This window comes from Lepeophtheirus salmonis, chromosome 14, assembly GCF_016086655.4.
Source record: "Lepeophtheirus salmonis chromosome 14, UVic_Lsal_1.4, whole genome shotgun sequence".
NCBI classification, from domain to species: Eukaryota; Metazoa; Arthropoda; class Copepoda; order Siphonostomatoida; family Caligidae; genus Lepeophtheirus; species Lepeophtheirus salmonis.
In genome coordinates, this window is record NC_052144.2 from 3,865,372 (window position 1) to 3,889,960 (window position 24,589).

The window sequence follows — 24,589 nt, forward strand, 5'->3', positions numbered from 1 at the left end:
ATTTCGTGTGCTTCCCTAAAAACACTTTTAATAAAAGATAAGTAAAAGGTCCTTAATTATCTTTTAAAAACAAGATCTAATCCAAAAATGTTTGCCTCAAAATGGGAGTTTCCAAATGACATATTTACACAACTATCCAAAAATTGGGGTTTTTATATACTTCAGATATACGAAAAATCCGGATGTAGTCAACTTTCTATACGAAAATTAGCCGTTTTCTTTATCCGTATTTAACTGTATATTAAAATTATCTTATCTCATTTAGGCAAAAAGTAGAGTAACAATGTCAAAGGATGGGACTTTTGTGATCACAAGGAGAATATTAATTGTTATTTTTATGAACAAAAATCCCATCTCAAAAAATGACGCGCTACAAAATATGAACATAACACGTTTGAAAAATTTAATCCATTATAATAATGATTTCTTCTCTCCATTGATATACTTTGTCGAATCTTTCCTTAGAGTATCTTTAGCGAGTTTCTTTGTCACTTGACAATAATTGTTCTGTGAAGCGGCTTTGCGTCCTTATGATTTAGAATGAAACCATCAAAACTATTTGATTGTTGGAAGATGTAATTGATTTTAGATGTAGGTCTTGGTGAGGAGTACTAATTGTAAGCTAAAATGTTTATTTATGCTAATATAACGCAATTCCTTCTAGCAATTTAATATTATAATATTTTATGTTTTGTATATATTTACATATATGATATGAATAAACATATAAAAAAATTGGGAACGATACATCCTTATCAGTAAGGTATTGATAGAAGAGTGTCCATTAATTCCATAAACTTCTCTGTTGAGCAAAGTTTCTAAATCTCATGTGGTTGATTTCAAATTAAATTATACAAACGTCATATTAAAAAAGTCCCCAATTGTTCAATTAAATATAATTCTGACAAGTAAAAATCGTTATTATAGGAACAGGATATAACAATAATGTTAGTTCGTTGGGGAATTGTGTTTGCTATTGGCAAAAATATACATTCAGACAATGAATGAAATTCCCATACCACTTTATAATGATTGAGGCAGGAAGTCATACTCAACAAACGATGTTCTTTATTGGGGAAAAAGCCAAATATAGATCCAAATTCAGTGTATGCAAATACTGCAAAGTTCATTCCAATATAATTATAGTTATTGTTCTACGACTAAAACATGAAGGCGCATAAGTTGTCAAGTTAAAATCAATTAGTGGAATGATGGACCAAAATAATAAATAAATAATAAAATAACATTTAATAGACAGTAATATGATACCTCCAATCCAATAAAACAATGTGACAAAACTCTCCCCAAACCAAGATACCTAGAAACAATTTAAATCAAAGACACTGTTTTCATGAAAAAAAAAAAGTTGAAAAGCACGCACAATTTTGTAACGTAATTATTACACAAAAATAAGATAAGGTTACTAGAAATAACAGGTTAAGGCATCATGTAATCGGCCTTGCTAGAATTTTCAATTTGATGTACCGTACCGACTACTGGGTAAGACAGACAGATATGATGGCATTGAGTATAACAGCGGTACTCTAACAGTAACAGTCAATGAAGGGGATATATAGCTACTCTTGGTAACAGTTATACTCTTTGACATCACTATTAAAAAGCGTGGTGGAAGTGATACATTTGTAGGAAAAGCCTAATGATATAACCTTGTATTTCTATTTACCTTGAGAAGGACTACATCCAATAACAGACAATCAACGTGGGGATGAAGATAAATTCAATTATTCTTTCTTATGTCAAGTCAAGTCATATACCTTATCTTTAAGTATCTTGACTCCTACAAGATGTAACTCTTGAGAATAGACAGATGAAGTTATTTTTTAATTGCCCCTTGTAACGTATGCGATTTTGTATCGTCTTCGCAGAATTTATCTAGTTATTAATTCAATTAAAAGGGGGAATTCACGGAAGTTGCGTAGTTAGTTATTGTTAAATTATTCATGGCACTCTCAACACCCCTAGCGGCTCGTATTAAAAATTGATAATAATTGATAATATGTTAATTATATTGCCACCTAATTTATTGCCTTCTGTAACAATAAAATAAACCTAATTATAGAAGTATGTAGACATATTTTTATGAAACAGTCAAACCTGGGTTAAGCGGTCATACATTGGAAACTGAAAAAGTGACTGCTTAGTGCAGGTGATCTCTTAAAAAAGGTTTGCTATTTTATTAAAATTCTAAATTTGAAGAATGGATTAGGTCGCTTAGCATGGTGACACATTTAAAATAGGTTGTCGTTGGGCCAGTATTGTTTGTATGTTTATATACTGCGAAGAAAATTATTTATGTTTACAATGTAGATAGTGTGTAGAAGTTACCATTTGTACGTGTCATAACGCCTTATATAATTATAGAATCAGTCATTTTAATTAACATTTAATTGTAAATGGAAACTATCATTTCATTTCGATATATTAACATTACTTAGTTATTATGTATTTAGGAGTAAAATAAGTGTGGATATTTGAACTGTATAATGTGACACATAATATGTTCCATCAATTAGTAATTTTCATCATCATTGAGAATAATTACACCATTACTTACAGAGCTTGTAAATTCGCTTAACCAATCTGTCGGGTTTTTATTCAGGCTAGTTAAATTTTACACTATCTCTTCGACAGAAATAAGAGACTGTAACGAATGAAAATGAAAATTGAGATATTTATTAGCACGCCTGTTATTTGTCATTTTTTCTAAGCTTTTGTCATAATAATATCATTCTTGAGGAGGGAACTTCCTTTTCTAAACATACAAGCTATCATTGATACATACTAAAGCGGATTGGACATTTACGGGTACTCATAAAATATGGACAGTAACCCTGACGATTTTTTGCAAAGTTATATTTGTAAGTCCCTGTTGCACTTAGAGTAAAATTAAGGATCGACATCGAAGTAATTATTGCTTATGACCTTGTTTATTTCCATCTCCCCTCGTTATGTTTTATTCTCATAATTAAAGTTCCAAAAATGTTAATTAAGTTAAATATATTACTACTTACATTAAACATTTAAAACAAAAAAAAAACGCCATTTCATTTGTCCCTAGACTATTCAACTTTAAGTGCGCCTGCCCAAAGGTACCTAAGAACCTGGAAATTTTGAGAGCTCTCCATTTATACATCGACCATCGATGGAATATTCAATTATTGTATTTTTCTCATAACCAGAGCTTAAAACAATATAAAATTTGAAAATCCCGCTCTTTTTCTAATGGCCTCCTATAAAGAATTTTATATATACAAAAACTGTCATCATTATTATTATCGAAGAAGGGTTTGGCATTAGGGCTGTAAGGGGCTCAAAAGTGTCAAAAAAAAAGTTCAAAAAACTCATTCAAAGGAGTCTGACAAGGGAGGAGATGAGTTTCTTTCATTGCTGGTGTTAAAAGTGGCCTTTCTACCCTCACAAGGCTTTTCCACCATCTTTTTTGATAGTTGGCCGGTCAGTCTGGTGTGTAACCCAGAGATCTCTTGCAAGGGCACTCATGGATTTGAGGAGATTGGCCTAGGCTGTTTTATTCAACTCCTTTGGGTCCATTTATACTTTTTGATAGAGCCCCTCTTCAACGTTTCGGACTTGCTGACAGCGTAGACGGTGATCCTGTAGACTCCCAAATGCTTGGAATTTACGCCTGGAAATTCGTTAATCACATTCAAGTGCCATTTTCTTCATATCGTAGGGGTGACAACGTTAATTTCCGATTTTTATTTTGATATTATTTGAATCTCTGATCATAACAAGTATTGTAAATTCTTCATTTAAAAAACTATTCATCTATTTTTTTTTAGTTGTAGCTTGTACAATCCTCAAATACAAGTTACAACTGGTACAAAACATGAATGAGTATACCAATATATTTAAAATATAAATATAGAAGAAGGTAAAATATACAGACAAACCGCTTTTTTTCTCTCTCTCTGGAATGTTATTCTATTTCATCCTAAAGACAAAAAATGAAATATTTTGTAGATATGAAAAGTTGAAAAAGTTTTATAGAAAGATTAGATCATAGAAAGCGGGTTGCCTCTTTGTTTTCTACTAAAAAAAAGGAATAAAGCCTTATCCATCATAAGGTATTACGTAAGAACAATCATCATAGGAACAATAATAACAAAAGGTAATAGAAACAAAGGAAAAACAGATTTGATTAGACTACAAACATTATTCAAATAATATAAGTATGTATAATGTACAGGGATAACTGTTAGTAATGCTAAAAATAGGCAAAATCTACGGCAGATAACTTTTTTTTTTGTTCGGTCTTAAATACTTTTTTCTAGACTGATTTGGACAGATATTTTGGTTTAGATCAGAAGTCAGACCATGGACCGAAATAAAAATTAAAGACAAAAAAATAATTTCTAAAAAAAGGGTCTCTCATAAAAACAAAAAAAACGAATGATCGAAGACCGAGACTATTAATCAGACATAAGAATAAGTCACAGGTAAATCTCAAGCCAGAATCTTTAAGTTTTTTTTTATGAAAAAAAAAAAATTCATGACTTTTTTTTTTAAAGAAAAACATTTCTTAATTTTTTCCAAATGATATATTTCTTATAAAAGGCATTAGTTTAATTTCAAGTCAATTACAAGTATTGAAATCTATATTGCAAGTCATGTCACAGGTCATCAATTGAGTACCCAGGTCTGGTAGTGGGTCTGGTACATACTTTCATATGTTTGTACACTTGGGTTTTGTCCTAATTAACACCCATTAATTTACTGATTTAAAAAAAAAAGATATCAATAAATTAGAAATGACGGAATAATACCATAAAATCTAGCCAATAGTTCTTGTATGATTAGATCTCTCATGTCGATATATGAGCTATGTTGATTTTTTATTTTATTTTACATGGATCAACTCTGTTGTCTCACAAAAATCAGAGTTAACCTGGTAACCTAGAGGACAGGATACACTTCAATATGAAGGTCGACTTTGAATTCTTTTAAAAAACACATCCATAATATAAATCAAACAATTAAAATTAAGGAGGAGGTATAAAAAACATACATAAGTAATAATAGATATGTGGTTCAAGAGAGAACCTAGTGTAGGAGGATATGAGGTCATCGACACACACAAAAAGAGCCAATTATACGCTTCATTCCATGATATGTTTTCATTTAATAAATTATGAACAAATACTAGAAAGTCAAGTCCAGTTGTATGCATTTCCTAGAAAATTCTCGTTGAGGGATATCCTGGGAAATATTGTTTATAATTTCAAGATTCCGGGAAAAAATAGGATACCTGTAAATGAATAAATAAATACTGAGAAATTTGAGTATTTATTTATATTTAATTTAAGAAGAAATAATAAATTTTTAACTAGATCATTATAACATATATCATTATATAAAGGACATGACCAAACTAAAAAATTTATATATTATCCGCAAGGTGATACGACAGTCTGTAGCCTGGGACGTAACATAAATTTTTCCTAGTCCCCTCTATATCTATAATTTATATTGAATAATATAATCATTCGTGGAATTGTGGATAATATAAGTAAATAACGCTCAAAAGTTTCATTTGTATCATTATCACCCATAGTGCACGGGTCTTTTTTGAGCCCGCGGATCCCATCTATTTTGAATCATGAACGATGATCCCAGCTAATATTTGGCGGAGTATATATATATTGAAATGAAACTTATATTAAGAAATAATTAATTGCAAGATTTTCCGTGCGTGTAAAACCCTGGGATACCGACAGAAAAACGCTTGTTTGTGTTTTGTACAAATATATGTATCAGTATCCAATTTCAGGTGGCTTCGAGTTGTAATCTTTCGACATATTTTGAATTCTGAGAGATCATCACAATTCATAGGAGGAAGCACTTTGGATCGAATAAAATGACATTTCAGAGCAATTTTAGAAATGATAGGGCTGAGACGATCACCAGTTCCAAATAATTGTATATTGCATGGGTGACAGATCAATGAGCGAGCTGTTATGAAGGCCTGGTACCCCCCCTAAAAAAGAAGTAAAATTGACATTATAATTGATAAATTATAAGCAATTTATGACAAAAATCAATATTAAATGGGGAAGTTTCAATGTCGATAACTAGACATTAAAAACATATATTTTCTGCTATATTAATAAAGAAAAAGTCTGTCTGTATGTATCTATGTTAAAAGTAAGTCATCTTTTTTAGTGAAGATAATTGATCTGCGAAATAACAATAAAATCAGAGCCTGAGTGTTATATTATAAATAAAGAAAAGACGAGAGTATTTGTATAGAATCGTATTAAAAACCAGTATAGTCAAATGAATGAAATCTTGCAGGCGTTTAGGACGACTCTTATATTAAGAAAAAAATGGGAAGTACATTATATAAAATTAAAAAACGAATCTGACTTTTATATATTTTTTTGTTCAGCTTTTATTTTAAATATTTTATTCTTGAGGAGAGAACATCCAAGTATTCAGGAGCACCGTGTGAGTGTCCCCACGAAAACCGAGATTGTCACTCATGATTTGTTGGGAAGTTATCAATTTATTATTATAACAAAAGTTGTCTGTTCTTTGACACCTAAAACATATGGACAATGCCGGGTACCACAGCTAATTAGTACATAAAACAAATAAATTGATCCACAAAATTCAAAAATTGTCACTAAAAGATTGCGAGATTGAATTTTGGAAATACTTTGCTGTTGAAACGATTTAAATTACGTAGTACCGAGATTATATGTAGTTCGTTACTGGTGTATTTATAACATTTTCTTAAAGTTAGGTTATTTGGGTATATAGGTTGTTAAATTAATTTAGAAAGATTATTCCGATTTTTTTCCTTCTTAGTGTAAAAAGGACAAAAATATTAGTAGCAATTGACACTATTTTCTGTTTGCAAATGACATTGACTTGACTTAAAGTAAATAAAGAATACAAATTACGAAGAACCCTGTATTTTCAAGAAAACTTTAGATTCTTGTCTCTAGCATGAAAGCACATCCATCCCACTACTACTTCCACAGTCTGATTGCCACGCATGATAAAAAAGGAAGTAATGCTGTCGCACATTGTATATTTAGAGATGGGATTTTTGTAAGAGCGCGAAGAGAAGGTCGGAGGCAGACTTATAGTATTACTGCGTTAAGACCCATTCTTAGGGAGTAAAAGCGCCTGTATACTAGGCATGTTAAAAAAGAAAACGAAAATCAACATAGTAACCCTAACAATTTGAAGAATGTTTTGGAGGAAATCAGCACCAATCAGCTGTTAGAAGGGATGAGAGGTAAGTTAAATATAACATTTACTAGAATTACTCCGTTATTGATCCGCAATTCTACTCTGAGTCCAACAAGGACTAAGAATTATAAATCTGCAACAAACCCTCTGGGGTACGCTCCACTTTTATGAGTACACACGAATGTTCAATCAGGCTTTGAATATAATTGAATCTATTTAGGAAAGGATGCTCACTACTCAGGAATGAAATCATAATGACAACTGCTAAGGAAAAGAAAATGCATTCTTTAGATTACCAATTCCAAAGAAACGACGAGGTAATTTTTTTTTCCCGGATTTACATTACTACTAATGCGCTAATATCAGCTGCATATTACTTTAATTTGGAGGGAAAAAAAGGAATTACTGCTAAAAAGAGGAGATTCCGATAGACTTCAAATAGATTTAGTGGAGGGAAAATAAAGTTATATTCAAATTCATATATATCAATTGTATCCTTCTTACTTCAGAGGAAGATGTCAACGCCCGGATGATCTATTAAGTAATTATTTTTCTGTTGCAAATGCAGAAAGTCTCGCAGACGTTTTAGCTAATTTTTCAACCAAACTCCCACAATTTCAATGTGTAACTAACTCCATGCATACATGCAACGCCACATAATAATTACAATTTATGCAATAGATTAAACATTGGAGAGTAAATATAAACATTGTATCTAAGTGCAAAAAAAGAAGAAGAAAAAGACAAATAACGGAATTTATTTGCAAATTAACATTTATAAATTTCTGCAAAACTATACTTCTAAAAGTACTTGGATCTACAAATATATGTAAAACTGCATTTATTTTACTTTTTATGTATGCAGTAGGTGTACATAGACTAGAGAAAGCAGAATGGTTTTGAAGAGGAGTCTCAATAGAGAGAGATATATATATATATAGAGCACTACTAATACAATTTCTATATCTCCAAAAATTGATATAATAATAATATCTTCATTTTCTCAAGATTAATGATAGAACCTCTACAATCGAATGGAAAATGTAAGGAAGACACATTAAAATATTGGTTAATGACTATTGAATAATGACATCTAATATTAGGGGAGACTGGGAAGAGTTGCAGGGATTTTGTCTTTATGTTCAATTATTAGGTGCTGCTTTGTATTTAACACTCCAAAATTTAATGACTGTATACATTTTCATCACAGGTAGTTTCCCAACTGGAGATTCCCAACCTTTTTATATATGTATATTATAGCGGGGGGTCCATTGAAATCTGAAAACTGACTAATTCCTTAATAAATCAAGGTTGAGTGATTGGAATTATTTATATTTCGATATATTAAAGAATGAACAATTAGTTACAAAACAAAACAAATCTAAGATCTCTAGCTTAGGTACAAGTTGAGAAAATGATCCACGAATTTCCATTCGCACATTCCAAGCAGTTGGGAGTCTCCTGGATCACAGTCTACGTCATCAGCAAGTACGAAACGTTTTAGAAGAAGAGAAGCTCTGTCAAAAGAAAGTTAAAGAAAACAGCCTAGACAAATCTCCTCCAGTCCATGAGGGCCTATGCAAGAGGCTCTGGGTTACACACCAGACTGTGTAGAGATCTATCAAAAAAGTGGATGGAAAGAGCCCTGAAAGAGTGGAGAAGCCACTTTTGGCACCACCAATGAAAGAACTCCATCTCTTCCATTGTATGACTCTTTTGAAAAAGAAAAAAAAGATTGTATGCTCCATGTAAAGAATATTCTTTGTATCAACGTTCATCCTTTGTTTAACAACTAACTTTGAGCCCATGCGCAAATAAGACATTGTTTGTTTTTTAGTGGCTGGCCAGTAGTGTTTGCCATCAGCAAAAAAATGTGTCCTTCTTACGATCTGTGTCGGACAAGGCAATGTTGTCATTGCAAACTTCCTAACCCCAGACAGATCCTTTGAAGTCTGGAGGTGATTATGAAGAAGAAAAAACACAGCAAGACGTGGGGATCAGATGATGTGCTCAATTTGCCTGAGGGATCAGGATTTCATTGAAAATTTACAAAAAATCTTTGATGATGAGCCATCCAAATCGATGAGGGACATAGCCAGTGATCTCAGCTGCTCTGAAAAGCTGATGAAGAAGTATGTGGAGGATATTTTGACGTCCAACAGTATAACTGTTATCAAGAGTATATTTATATCGCCTCCTTGGCTGTTACTGTCTTGCCAAGCAGTCGATACAGTACATCAAATTGAAAATTCTGGCAAGCCTGATTACATGATGGCATAAACTTGATCAAGACCTGGTACTATTTCTGAGGTCGCATCGAGGCCGTTCTTGTCGCCAAGGCGATTAAATTGAATGATAATTTTTATGTTTTACTATGCCGCATTCGTTTGGCATTAATTAGTTTAGGAGAAAATTCATTTAAAAATAAAATCGTGCGGGTTGTTAAATTAGAGGTATTATAAGCTATATAAGCTAATGTTAGAACCTATTCTGAGAAAATATTAATGGGTACTTTTCCAACAAATTACATTTCAATGCATCAAACCCAATGTTGCACCTGTCTCTGTAGTAGTTGTAACAGTTTAAAAAAATCGAGCTTGAGCCAGAAAAAAAAATAGACTTGTATGGGATTTTTGTATCCCATAAAAACTACACCTTGAAAGGTATGAATTATACCAAATAGATTTAGATGTAAAAAGATTTATATAATATATGACACTAATCATCGTTTTGCCATTAGGTTAATAGCTTTTGGTTCTGTAAACTAACATGCTTGCTGTGAAGCAAAATATGTCAAATATTAATATTCCAACTGAACACTTTAATCTCGTCGTTATAATATAAACGTATGTTTAATGTATATAAAAAATTGTTTCTTTGATGTTAAAAAAAAAGGGATGTTGCAGTTATCCTTTGTCTCCCCTATATAATATGTATAAATACAACCATTCAACCACAGTCATAATCATAAATGCATTAGAGGAGTGAAAACCAAAAAAGTTGATTGTTTTTCCGAGTACATATTTTTTTTATTTGGACAAAAATCTCAGCATAAAGTGAAAATAGAGGAAGAGAAAAAACTATTTATTGACAAAGAGTATATATCTATCTAGGGTCAACCCCCATTTTTAAACAAAGACAATTAAACAGTCTATCAACTTCATTCTAAATGCTAGGTATATAATGGAAGGACTCAAGGGAAATTGAGGACACTCAGAAAAAAACACAAAAAATAATATATTTCTTCTTCTTCTCGTTCCTACAAGGACGTCCGCTAAAAAAAGGAACTTTTGCTTTCTACTGGAAAATTTAATTGGTGAAATTTTTTTCAAAAAATGAAATTCTATGTTAAAAGCTGAAGATTTTCAAAATGTATTAATTTTTTTTGAAAAAAGCTATGGATATTTGAAATTTTTTTGAAAGTAGCTAGGGATTTTTAAATTTATTTCCAAAAAACTTTATATTTGAAATTTATTTTCAAAGTAATTTTAATTTTTGTATTTTTATTCAAAATAATTCCAAAAACCAAGCCCCCCCCATGTCTTAAAGGTGTTCTATTCAGTTGCCCAACACTTAATCCTATTATTTAGTATAATTAGCCAATAATTAATTGCAATCGATTTTTTTTATAAGGATCATGTGGAATGCAGTGTATTGTAAACATCGATCAGCTAGGGATACAAAGTCTCCAGGTTTTCGTTCATAATAATTCATAAATTGAAAGAAGTTCTAGATCAATGCCATCAAACGTGCAATTGGACTCACTCCAACCATCTTGATAACTCATATCATAAAATTACAATTGATTATTTAAATTATTTATTATTTCCTAATAATACTATCAAAGTATATTGTATTATAGGACATGATTTTAAAATGTTCACATAAGTATGTAATATGTAAAGAATAAATCATTCAATGTTTTAACTTTGAATGTATTCCTAAATATTAACTTTCGAGGTGAATTCAAAAATAAACCTAAGCAAACGAAATATGAGCAAATATTTTATTAAGCAATAACAATTTGACGTCATGGATCATGAAAGAACAACATTTATGAGTCAGTGCAATAGGTAGTCGATGAGGAAGATATTTGTTCATTTTTTATAATAGGCATAAATAATAAAAATTCAGTGGATAGTCTATACTAAACATGATATCAAAATTGCAAAAGTACCTCAAATATTGAAAAGGAATTTTTTTATTTGAAGTTTGAGTCCCGGTTGTCTGTTTTCACGCTGGATAAAAGACATCTGAATTAACTTTTAAAATATGAAATTTTAAATGGCGCTCAACAAAGTATATTTTTTATCATTATGATCACACATGATCAATCTAAAAACGACATATTGTAGGGAGAAAAGCTTAGCTCAGGAATCTACTCAAGCAAACAAGTGCGTTATAGGTATCACATGGTTTGTAGCTTTGTTGCATACCTAACGGTATTACGTCACAGATACAGATATTTCCACTTGTATTTTGTTGTTGGATCTCTGCTGGATGTTTCCGCTTCTCTTCACCTCATTTGATAAAATTAGATCTTGTCAAGAATTATAAACAATGATTGAATAATAATTACAGCATAGTTGGAACAAATAAGTTAACTATTAGTGTTGTATCAATGCTTATTTATTTGGTCCAGTCACGTCTTAGGCCTGATCCTTTGCACAGTCAGTACTAGAACTGATTAAAACAAGAAGAAATAAAGTTGAGTTACGTCATCAAGGACAAATCTTTATAAGTTTTTAGGACTGATGTGAAGAACTAAACTGGACCGTACCGAGACTGAACTGTACGGAACAGCAGTCTTCAGTATAAATACAGACTGACCCAACACTACTAACTATTATCAACAGATTTTTTTACAAAGAAAAGATCGCGTGATACAATAAAAGTAACGACGTGAGATAAAGAAATACGAGTCCGTTCATTTGAGCAGCCTTAATTTCAGCGAGTGTCATCTAAGAAGCATTCATTTGATCGATTATTTATGCGGGCGAGCTTTTTTTCTGCGTCGTTACTTTCAGCGACATTTTCATATAGTAAACAATACAAGATGAATGACGTCAATATTAAAACTCATCACTCACCAGAGCGGTGTTTAAAATCAAATAGATGAAATATAGCAGGAGCAACTGAGGCTCTTATCGGATTTCGTCTTAACTCAGCAAGCTTCTGTGGCGAGATGAATTTAATAAGCTTATTGAGTGAGATTTCATTGTCAAAAGTTGTTATTGTAAACCTTGTATTCATGAGCCATTTTTTTCTTTGTTCAAAATTATATGTAGTTCTTTTTAGGAAAAGGAACACGAAAGGAGCTGGGACGGATCTTTTTGAGTGTTCTATATGACTCTGTAAGCTTCCTTGAATGTAAAAATACTTAGCACTCTTAAAGGACAAAATATACAATATATATTCCTGCTGGGGGGTATAGTTTAAAGCTACTCTTTGTTTATGATTTAAAATGTCGCTGAAATTAGTCTTGCCCAATTAATGAATGTAGCTAACATGAGACACTCGCTGAAATGAATACTGCTCAAATGAATGCACGCTGAAGACATATTAGGAAGGAAGACAACTCAAATTAAACTGAGGAAATTACATATTTGTTATGGCTTTGCTATGAAACATTCCTTGTTGTTCTTATAGGTACATAGGTTGTGGGATCAAGTATCTTCCATGTCCTTAGAAAAAGTAACATAATCCTCGTGTTTACTCAATGTCTCCATTTACATAATACATTGTAAATACAAGTACACACATAGGGGAGCTCAACTTTATAGAAAATATCATTAAAACTGACCCAATAATATTAAAGGGTGCGTAAGTGCTCGCAACAAAATCTATATTTATATACAATCAAATGAGTCTACTGAAATTTTGTACTTCATAAATTTAAAAAAAAATTGTCAATAGGACAAAGAAATTCTATTTAACACAGGAGCATCGTAGGGTTATATTTTGGGGGCTTGGTTTATGGAATTATTTGGAAAATAATCCAAAGGTGTTCACAAAAAATAATTTAAAAAAATAATTAAATTTTCTGCAGAAAAATTTGAAAAATCCATAGATTTTCACAGAAAATTATTATTTTTTTTGTTTGGGAGGGAGGGAGGACTACAGCCCCTCCAAAACCTTGTCTCAAGCACGTGTAAACTCTTCTAATACAAAATTAGTGAGAAGTGGAGTTGCACTCCCTCTCGACGACGCCCTACCAGAAATAATAATTTTAAAAAACCTCTCAAATATGTTGTAATTATCGGATACGCACCCTGTATATTTAATAACTAATAATATGCATAGTCTGAAAAGAAGTCTCAAAATGCACGTCTACAAGGGAAATATATGCAAGATCCGTCAACACAAAAACACGTTATGATATTTTTTCTCAATATGGAGTCTGGAATATATTTGCCTAATTCTCTCATATTTCTATTAATAAATTATTTCGATAAATCATTCGGAGGGACTGCAAAAGGCACATAAAGTTTATATAAATAATTTTCTACGTAAATAGCATAAAAGGTAGGGAATTTAAAATCCGTATCAAGTCTCAATATCTAGGCAATCCTGAGATCTATGTTTATGAAAGTATACTATCAGATTCAACTCCAAAAACTATATAATAAAAAGTACAAACCCCTTGAGTTGTTTTCCGAATACGAGCACTTTGCAGCCATTACTGTGCGCCTCCGTGCCGGGCACATGCAAAGGGAGATGATTGAGTTTACGAAGATACCCAAATCAACTGTTAGTGATGTTGCCAAGGATTTCAAGGAGTCTGAAGGATCGGGACCACCTGCAAGGAAGACTCATGATCGTGTAAAAAACCTTTCCAGACTTCCTGAATATTTTGGAGAAAGGAAATGTGGCCTCCTAGCTCTCCGGATCTGAACCACTTGGATGATTATGTGTGGGATGTCTTTGAGAGAGAGACAAATAAACGTACGCATTACACTATTGACTCCTGACAGACTTCCATTTTCGAGGGAGTAGCCAACATGGACAATGAGTTCCTCATCCAGGTCGTGCCAGGTTAGGACTGTGGTCCAACCTGGAAGTGGTTGGTTTGAGTGATTGACTTCACTATGGACAACTCCATCATGTATGAGCAAAAGATTTGTGAATTGCTGATTTGATTTTGGAAAATAAATTGTAATAAACAGCACCCTTTTCGGATTTGAAATCCCCGCCTAGTACATAAATCTCATAATTAACTGAAATATGCCAATAAAAGTATTGGGGTATATTTTTTATAGTATTAAAGACCCATAAATCACAAGAGTGTGCATTGATTCATTGGAGGGTACGATGCGTGTATATATAAAGTACAATTTAATGTATGTACCCATTCATCAATGAACTGCTTCTTTTTTTCAATGCCTATTGTGATAATAGGTACTTTTTGATAGCAAAGTGTTGCCTCACAGCTTATAAGAGTAAAAACAACAGATGATGCTTAATGCATTATTATTAATGTATCAAAACAAGACATGCCATGGATCTTTCTTTGAAGCATGAAAACATAAAGTGCTTGTGTGTGGTCTGTCAACTAGTGTTGGGACGATTAATCGGAATCTGGTTTTTTTCCCCCTTGAATCAGGAAAATAATGTGTAATAGACGATTCCGATACTTATTTATAACTGGTATTTAACTATTTATTACTTTTCTAAGTTATGAAAAAAAAAAAAAAAAAAAAATAGCCGCCCCCACCCAAATAAAGGAATTTTTGCTTTTTACTAGGAAATTTAATATTTGAAATTTTTTCCCAGAAAATGTATTACATTGAGAACAGCTGGAGATTTTGGGGGAAAATTCCAATTTTTTGTTAACAGCTGATGATTTTGGAAATTTTTCTCAAACAAATTAAATTTTTTATTAATTGCTCTGTATATTGGCAATTTTTGAGACCAGCAATTGGTTTTTAAATTTTTTTTTCCAAAAAATTTACTTTTTCGAATTTTTTTCCAAAAAAGTTTTAATTTATTTTTTTCAAAAAATCAATCCTCCCTCCCCCTCCCTAAAGAAAATACAACCCTGTGGACGCCCCTGATAGCAAAATGGTATTTTAGCTATTATTTAAAATATTGAAGAATCGGTATCGAGGATTTTTACAAGAATTGCATCAGAATCTGCTTTGGATTCTTTTTTTTTTATCGTCCCATTACTACTGTGAACAACAAAAAAATAAGAAAAAAACTACATATGGTGATTCCTTTCAAAAATTGAGTCTAGATTGCATAAACATTCTGTACTGTTCAAATAATGATATAAGAAAAGTACCATCACCCAGCAAAATATTATCGTATATATATCAACCGAAGGATTTAATTTATAGTTGACACTCCTCAGTATTTTTAACCATTCCGAAAATAAGAATATAAGGTTCATAAATAAATATTTATCAAGTCAAAAATAAATTGGGATTTTTTCATTTACTTAATTTTTGTTCAAGATTGCCTTTATATTAATGCACCAATTATATAGGTATAACCATTTAGAAGACATTTAAACAAATTTATAACATTTATACTGTATATATTTTTTTAAATCATGATCCTTCACAATACAGGCTCAAAGGCAACAATATTTAAATTTGATGTACGAAACACAATCAGTGATTAAGTTTTTTCAAAGTTTTTATCAGATCTATTAATAATTATTATTACATATTATGTACTCAAGCAGGTTCCTTCCATGACTGACATTCAGGGTCGTAATGGAAGCATTCAGTCATCTATCAATAACAAACATTAATGACGTTTATTGTTCATTAAAAACCATTTTCATTATTGCTTTTTTATACATATAATATGAAGGATAATTTGTAGGGTTGCTGCAACAAAAAAGCAAACTAGGATCATTTCTCACTTATGTCTCTGGATTTAATTTTGCACTAAAAGGACTGAAAAATAATGAATTATTTATAGAAAAAATAGTGTATCCTCATTGGGGTTCGTTTTTTTTTTTTTTTTTTGCAAGTATATATTCAGGAGGGTTTTTTTCGGCGCAGATCATTTCACCATGCTTATATTAGGCTCAGTATCTTTTCAACGTCATTTAAATATTCATCTTCAATGCTGGTAATTCCAGTTGGATCTATTACCCATGTCTGTTTATTGGAGAAAGAGTATTTTCAGCTAGTATCACCTTAGCAAAATTCCTTTGAGCGAATGAATATCCAATCAAAACCTGACAAATTTAAAATTATATTCTTTTAAGGGGTGCTGGCTTGGTTTTTGGAATTTTTTTGAAAACAAATTTAAAATTAAATTAAAAAATTTAATAAAAATTCATTTTTCCAATTTTAATATTAATTGTTTCAAATAAAATTTCAAAAATGTACAACTATTCAAAAATAGATTTTAAATATTACCATTTTTGGGAAATTTTTTCAAAAATCTATAGTTTTTCTCAAATTATTTAAATTTTTTGGTAGAAAAATTCAAAAAAACAACAGCTATTTAGCTTAAAAAACAACTTATTTCCTGCAGACACCTCAGATATATGAAATGAAGATTCGAGACTGTAGATAATATTCCTTTGCATGTCAATCTACCACATAAATTAGAGCATTAAAACCATATTTGACTAGAATACCTTATAGTATTTTCCAAGATTCTTCATAACATTCCTATTTTGACTTTTATTTGTGAGTCTCATTCAAACATTTGGACGATACTAATTATACAACACCTGGTATATATTGATGATGATGACATTTCCCACATATTGACGAAGAAGGAAGTGTTTTTTTGTGTTTTTGTGGTGATGGCGGTTAGTTCAGTTTGTTCCTGCTTTATTAATGAGGTATGCCCTCCTCAATATTGATTTCACATACATAGATATTTCAGATACGTAGTTTAGATCCAGGTAGTATCGATAATTTTTAAAAATTATCAGGGTGGTAATTTGCATAAGCTTTTGGTTCTCAGTAGAGGGGTTTCGGTCTAGGTAGTCCCAAGTCCAAAAGCCACACGTCCGAACCATATTTTACTAAGCCCAACAAGCCCGTGGCCCGAACCTTCAAGCCCAATATTTATTTCTAATGTAAAATAATTCCTTAACAAAATAATTGATTTGACACCTTATGAAAAATAAGCTGGAGTTAACTTTATTGATTGTTTTTAAGTGTCGCACTTACACTAGATCGTATTTCTTTTATATTGATTTCGTACTGACATACGTTAAACACCTAAAATGTCTAACGTTGAAAAAATAAGCGTGTTTGTTAGATGGAAAAGTCATAAACACATTAGTACACATAAACACATAAGTTTATTATTATGTAAAGGTTCATTTTTTTTATAAGATTGATCGGGATTTGATTGTGTGATATTTGAATTCATCAATTAGCTATTATATTTTGATGTTTCAAATATATTTAGGTCTCATGAATATATATTGGACTACAGAGATTCTCATATTTTGGCCTGCGAGCTGGCTCGAAACCCGAAATCTTGTAGCCCAATATTTTCTAGCCTAATTCACCTCTATTTCTCAGTGCCAATACCCTGAAAATTAATATTTTTTATTATTATTTTTGCCTCTATTCTTATTTTCCCTTTTTGTTAAAATTGTATTGGGTAAAAATTACATTAATTATGTTTTGGGTCATTTTGACCTGTAGAGTACAAATCCATTCAAAACAGTGAAGCAGCTACAAGATGAGAGAAATAAACATTAATTCTACTTCGTATTTGCCAATGATATAAGCAGGAATTATAATTCTACCTCAAGTTCAACAAGGACTCAAACTAAAGACTCAGCAACAAATCTTAAGAGCTTTTCTTCGTTTTTCAGACACTAGTGATTATTTTATACTTATTGTTCTCTCTTCAAGAATAAAAGAATAATGATGACAGAAAAGTAGAAAAAAATATCATGCAGAAAAAGAGAGGATAATCACTACTTTGGTCAATATAAAAACTTAAACGGGTGAATCCTTAACATGTCACAAGGGTTAAAGATAAAAAAATTGATTAGAATTAGACTTGAAGTTGTATTTAAAGACTCGCGACTCACCATGGAAACTTCTCCCTGACGCACTAATCGATACGGGTTTTATTTTTAGATACTTTTCTTACAATTTTTTCGGGTTCGGATACATTAGGTATTTCTGTTTAGGTTTATCCTTAATTATATAGAACTGGACCGGAGTTTTTGGTTCCGATATATGCTGGAGATCCATCACTAGTATGTAATATGTTTGGACCAGGTGCGACTTTATTATAGTTACCTAATTTTAATCAGTTATTACGGCTAATTGTGAGGCCAATGTGAATTTTTATTAATTTATTTCCAGCTAAGGTATATAAAGGGCTCTATGATCGATTTTGGCGTCATTTTGAATAAAGATGTCGGAGCAAGAGGTTAAACGAAGAAGGGTAATCGATTTGTTCAACACGTAAATTTAAACTGCAATTATGGGAAGATGGTAACAAAGATGCAATCATCAAGCAAAGGAAGGTACTAGGGTCCTTGAGGTCATTTCCAGCGATGGGAAAACTTTGGTTCCTCATTTTTTCTCTGTGAATGGCCCGAGAGTCAACACGGATGGATATATCCTAATGCTTCTGGACGTAATGAAGTCCTGTATCGACAAAAGCTTCATTTTCCCCTGGATTTTTATTTTGGAGGAGAAATCGAAAGGAGGATTGGGACATCCCGTTATCCAAATAGAAATGTCTTTTGGGCCTCCATCTCAGAAAAATGGGTCTAAATCGCACCAGATTAAATCGTTAGAGCATACTGAAGCCTTCTCTCGAAAAATGCATCATTGTCGAAGCCGTATATTTCGAATAATTAATTATCCATCAATTATATTCACAAATATATGCATTATAGAAATTCATCAAGTAATTATCCCCTCTTAAAAATAAAAAGTAAGGATTATAAATTCTCACCCTGTATGTGTAAATGTTCGAATGTAGAGTATCATGTGGGTCTCATACTTTGTCAAAGCTATAAAGGTAATAAAGTATTGTGCATTATACTAAAGACATAAGTATATGATTATTCATTTTAATGACTAAGATATTCTTTTCTTATAATTTATATGGTGTATATGTATGCATAGACAAAGGGAATTAGAGACAAACCGCAATAAGAGAAATATGAAAAGAAATTCTTCCTAATTAACCAAACTAAAATTTAGGATAATTTTATAATATGTATAATTTACGAGTTGGAACTAAGAGATGGCCTATAGAGCTATGTAGACTCATTTGAAAATACTATAACTCAAAAATACCCGACTTCTTAATACTAATCTATATTAATAAAGCAAAGTTTATCATATATAGTCACCGGGTGCACTGTATAAAGTGGTCCATGATGTAAAAAATATAAATATCTTGATCTAATAAATAACAATGTAGTCGTATAAATCAAATATTGCAGACGAGTGCATATACATAGCATTCTACGTGTATACAGGGTGCACTCAAGGTTAGTAGAAATACAAGGTTTTACTATCATGTAATTGGGCTTGCTAGAATTTTCAATTTGATCTACCGTATCAACTGCTGGGCAAGAGAGACTGATGGAATATAACATCGATACATTAACAGCAAATAATACTGAAATTATATGATTAACAGCACGTCCTCAAAAAATTAAAAAACCGAATTAGACTTCAAATATTAAATTTTCTAGTATAAACAAAATTTTCTGTCATCTAATGGAGAGGTCAGTTTACACATGGCGAAAGTGTTCAATTTCACTACGCTACTCATAAGAAAAAATTATAAAGTAACTTGTTATCTAGATCCCTGGCTCTCAAATGGGGCTACACGTACCCCCTGGTGTACTTGGAGGCACTCCAAGGGGTACTGGAGATTTTGAAAAAATACCTTACTAGTGGTACATCACTAAAATAAGGTTGAGAATCCCTGATCTAGATCATCAATAGAAAAAACATTTTCAAAAGAGTTTACGTAGACAAGGAATTTACTCAAACTAACAGAAGTGTTTCCCCCCATTTCGTTTATAGCTAGTTTGGTTAGTAAATATCAATCAAATACCTTTCAAAAGTTTGGTTTCCTTTAACGTAGCTCTATGTGAGCGTTGAGAATTGAAATTTTTGTTGGAAAAATAATAAATTTAATCTATATAAATAAAGTTTGTTTGATTGTCTGAAGGTTACTCATTTTTAACAAAGAGTGTTTGTAGCTATAGCTCAGAATTTCATATTAAAAAAGAAAAGAAGAATACGGTTTAGCAACGAGCGTGTGTAGCTAAAGCTCAGCTTGTCATATCAAAAACAAAAAAAAAGGAGGAAACCACTTTGAAACATTAATTACATCTCGCAGCATTTCTTTCGAAAAGAAACAGAAATAAAAATCAATGGATAGTTAGACAATTCGTCCCAGATGAGTCTAATATTATTATGGAAAAATAAATTTTGATACAATAAGCAACCACTTTTTTGATGTTTTCCTTGAACTTAAGGTCCAAAATTTGATTAATTTATACCCTTTGCCCTCTGAAAGATTGTTTAACTTTGAAAGTACCTCATTAGCAAACAGCTCGTCATATTTTTTTATATATTAGATTGTTTGGAATTGCTCACATCTAAACAAGAGCTAATTCTAATTCAACCAATCAACATTAAGAACAACACTGACAAGGGGGAAATGAAACAGAAAAATTTATAGTTGATAACAAAATACTACTAATTAATATTGCGGATACTATATATTTTTTTTTCTAGAAACATCACTTATGACTGAACCCAAATAAAAATAGGTCTCAGACTATATCTAAACAATAATAAATACATCCACTACTTTAACAATTTCTTGGTCCATTACCTATAGTATCCGGCATTACCCAGAGTAATTAGGCTCAGTCTAAAAGAATCATTTTCTTTCATAATATACAAGATAACTCCCCAAGAAATCCTTGCTTTTTAAATTTTGCAGCAGACCAAAAAATTTAATATTTGAATTTTTTCTCCAAAAAAATTTATTTTTGTGAATAGCTCCAAAACATTTCCAAAAGCGAAGCTCTTCCAAATTATAATCCTGTGGACGCTCCTGGCCTATAGGCTGGCATTACTCCAATATATATCCTCCTCTATGTTTAATAAGGATTTACACCAATAACTTCCAAGTAAACTCAGATTGTTAAGAATGACATTTTTGTAAGTTAAAAACTAATTTTATATATAAAAAACAAACAAAAAAACATTTGATCTGTCTTCTTTTCTGTTCATTGTTTAATAGGTCGTGGTGGCGTTATCTTCAACTTTAAATAAGCCTTCTTGCCTATCTTTGGTCTGATTTTTTCTAATGCATAGTAAAATAAATAATATAAAACAAATATATTCATTATATTTTCCCTACACTAATGCTATTTTAAATGTAAAAGGTTCTCCTCTTTTATAGCAGTAATTCATTTCCTCCCATCAAAATCATATAACAAGCAGCTGGGCTTAACTCAGTAGTACCATATGTCTCACTCCCGCCTCCTCCACAAACTTGTTTTTTTCCTTACGAAAAATTCAACTCTAGTTATTTTGCATGAGAGCCCCGAACTAATTATTCATTATAATTTGATGGTTTCTTTCCAAGTATTATATGATAATATCTTTCGAAAATAAAAAATCCTGTTCTGGACACTTACCATGTCGTTACCTTTATTGCATCACGCAGCTTTTCCGCCCAAAGACACAGGGGAAAAAAGGCCCTAAATTATCTGGTAATTAGCCCAATAAGTTAATCTTACCAATTACTATTTATCTTTGAAGTACTTCTAGAGTATGATTGTTCTATTATTACTCAACAATTTTTAAGAATGAATTATATATATATATGTATTTCATAATATTAAAATCCTACATAGTATTTCCTTCGAAACTGTATTTAATACTGCTTTTTAATATTTTATTAAAAGCTTAGCTATACATTTTTATAATATGATAGCCAAAATTTATTCATATAAATATTTGACGAGGGACCAACAAGAAACAACTGTATTCCTGTCCTTTTGGAAACAGAGTATAAGTATTGCATAACTTATTACTTCGTCAAATAATCAAAAAGAATATATATTATGAAATCACATCATGTATCATGTGATAATCGACAGCTGACAACAAAATAGATAGAGTATTTTTGTGTTGGTATTACATACAAATTTACAGTGATCAACTGCCTATTTTTTTACTTGTCTTCTTCCCATTAGTAGTGATCTGATCTTTGATGATTAACTAAACTCACATTAGCACTTACAGTTAACATATATTTTTCAACTATTAAATGAAGAATATTTCCCCAGATGGATATAATTGGCTAATTATGTTCGTTATATTTTTGTTGTTGTAAAGGTAACGAGATACAATTAAGATAATGTCGTGTAAGACCATTTAGCTAAAATAAAATTTAATAAGAGGGGAAATAACTCCCACTCAAGCACATCTTGACGTTCAAAATAAAACTTGACCATTTAATACGTTAACACAAAAACCATATAGAGTAAAAAGCAAGAAAATAAGACGTATCTCGATTATTGTTGTACATCACATACAGCCCAATATTTTGTGGATATATTTCGGGCAATTATGGGCTTTGTATTCAAATTTAATTTCTGGGATACTTTGGAATACATAAGAATGTTAACTATAGCTTCAAGCCTTCATTTATTTATGCAACTATATTTAGCTCCTATATATGATTACTTTTAAATAAAATCAATCAATTTTAAATTCTATAAATTTTTTATTAAAATGCAATTTGCGGTACTATCAAAGGATTCATTAGACTCATTAGTTGTTGTACATTGACAATAATTTGGCATTGAAGATTGAGTATACATAAATATAATACAGACTCAATTTTGAGAAAAAATCATTCTAGATTGCTTTGTGTAGAGGGCCCATAACTACTTACTTCAATACCAGGATTTGACTTTTCAATAAATAAAAATATGCGAATATTCATTTGTGAAACAAAATACAGTAGAATATTGATTAAAAAGATTTTGTTTTTTGTACGAAGAAAATAGTCCCTTAATTTAAAACAATAAAAAAAGTGTCAAATAGATAGAATTAATCTTATAATCCTTACTATTGTAATCCCTAAATATCTTAATGTTGATATAGTAAAAAGAAAAAATGATATCTAGTTCAAATATAGCGATATAAGTGGCCATACTCTATTTGAAACACCTACGAGTAAAGGAAATCTTAACAGAAGCGTCAGCAAGGTTATATTTTTTTAGGGAAGGGGCTTGGAAAAATTTATAGAAAAAAATGAAAAAATTAATTTTTTTAGAAAAAAATTTCAAATGTCAAATTATTGGATAAAAATGTCTAAAATCAACAGCTATTAACAAAATATTATTTTTTTTTGAAAAATTTTAAAAATCCATAGTTATTTACAGAAAATTAAATTTTGTAATAAAACGCGAAAATTCCTTAACTCCGAAGTGGGCTTGCACACCTTGCAGGTGTTTCTGCAAATACATCATAAAAACAATTAAACTAAAGTTACAAAAAGTTGATGAATGTACTTATGAGGAAACTGGAGTCCGTGCAACTATTACAGCTGAAGCCAAGACCTAAACGTAATTGAGTCTCTTTTGTAGAGGCAACAAAAAAATAATAAAACTAAAGATAAGGAAGACCTTATTTTATTTAAAATTTGGTGTCTTGAATTTATTTTTAAATAAATCACAAAAAACAGCTCAACAGTCCCTAAGCGGTTTATTGTAATTAAAGTTTAATTTTTCAGCATTAGAAGAATCACTTTTATTACAGTAACCAACTTATAAATTTTGTCTGGAAATTTGTAGTCTTCATATTTTTTTGCCTATTATACAAGAGATAGCCGGAGTAAGGTACTTTGATAATTGCCCAAAATTAGCAAAGCTTAGAATGCACTGAATTAAAATTTCGTTCGTTTTTAAAAATCCCTTCAATTGCATTCGAATGGAAATGACAGATCCCTTCAATCGATATTTTATTTGAAATAAAAATCGTTCCGTCTCATAAAATCCCATAAAATGAAATAATACCTTAGAAAATCATCCATGTTGTCGGCACAGAACTACTGGCATTTAGCCGATGTGTGTGAGAGTGCACCATCTTGGGTCCACACATAGTTGTCGTCTGGGTAGGTGGCCTTGAGCCATGATAGTATGGTGAATCTCATTGTAGTAGGCCTCCTGGCCGCTTTTCTCCCCAGCATTAAAAAAGACGGGAGGGATCTTCGTGTCGTCGGTCACCACGACCCCCAGTAACATTTTTTCGCACGGATGTTTTGTACAAACACCTCCCTGACCTCTTATGGTGATCCCCCAAGCCAACGGTTGTTCCGACGGTTGTAGACCTGGTCCACGGTGAAA

General features: G+C 31.3%; 1 protein-coding gene across 1 annotated transcript in view; it reads right to left on the bottom strand.

Annotated features, from left to right (window-relative positions):
• The window catches only part of LOC121129044 (1-phosphatidylinositol 4,5-bisphosphate phosphodiesterase classes I and II-like), a 169,658-nt gene that overhangs the window by 106,431 nt on the left and 38,638 nt on the right, over positions 1–24,589 (bottom strand).